Genomic DNA, 955 nt, shown 5'->3' with positions numbered 1-955 from the left:
GTTGGGGGGATGGGTGAAAAAGGTGAAAGGATTAAGCAAAAAAACACCCACAAAAAAACTCATAGACACAGACAATAGTATGGTAATTACAAGAGGGAAAACAGGGTTGGGGGAGGTCGAAGAGGGTAAAGTCGGGATAAATGGTGACAGAATAAGACTTGACTTTAGGTGGTGAACACAATACAATATCCAGAGGATGTATTATAGAATTATATACTGGAAACCTATATAATTTTATAAACCAATGGCACCCCAATAAATTCAAAAAAATTTTTTAAAATTTCAAAAAGAGCCCCAGGATTTTCCTCCTGTGTGTTTTCATCTTGCTTCTGCAGGGGCCATGATGCCTGCTGAAGTTGTCAGTACAATGAAACCTATTTAACCCCTGGGAGCAGGTTGTTCTGCCATTTTTCTGGATCTTTGAGTTGCACACCAAATATGAAGCTAATACTCCACACGTGTTTAACCTGCCCATGAGGTTCACAACAATTTTCCCAGCTCTGTGGTCATCAATAATTTCAAATTAGCCAATGTGACATGTTTCATCATTTCAGTTAGAAACCGAATGTGAATTTGCTGCATGGCCTAAGAGCCTGGCACTCACCTCTCTTTCTGGCATTGTTGATACTCTTCAGAGCCTCAGCCAGGACATCCATGGGCACCATTATGGCAGCACGGAAAGATGGTGGTTAGAGGACCGGAGGGGCAAGCACACAGAGTTATATCAATTTGAGGCAATTTTGATGGCTCCACTTTGTCCTCACAAGGCTCTAAGGTGCTCATTAATTAACTCATTTTTCCATTTGCTTAACAAATGTTTTGGAGGTCTTCTGTGGGCCAGAATGTTGCTAGGCACTGGGAATACAATGGAAAGACAAAGACAGAAAGACAGACAGTCAGATAACAGGAAAAAAGAAAAGAAACAGCATCTGCCCTTGAAGAGCTTATAGTCTGG

At 41.3% G+C, this 955-nt stretch overlaps 1 pseudogene; it reads right to left on the bottom strand.

Moving 5' to 3' along the window:
• Positions 1–282: 282 nt before the first annotated feature.
• Positions 283–739, bottom strand: LOC148092864 (small ribosomal subunit protein uS8 pseudogene; annotated as a pseudogene).
• Positions 740–955: the final 216 nt, after the last annotated feature.

The sequence above is a fragment of the Miniopterus natalensis genome, chromosome 6 (genome assembly GCF_054644295.1).
Source record: "Miniopterus natalensis isolate mMinNat1 chromosome 6, mMinNat1.hap1, whole genome shotgun sequence".
Classification (NCBI taxonomy): Eukaryota; Metazoa; Chordata; class Mammalia; order Chiroptera; family Miniopteridae; genus Miniopterus; species Miniopterus natalensis.
This window is presented reverse-complemented; position numbering and strand designations above follow the sequence as displayed.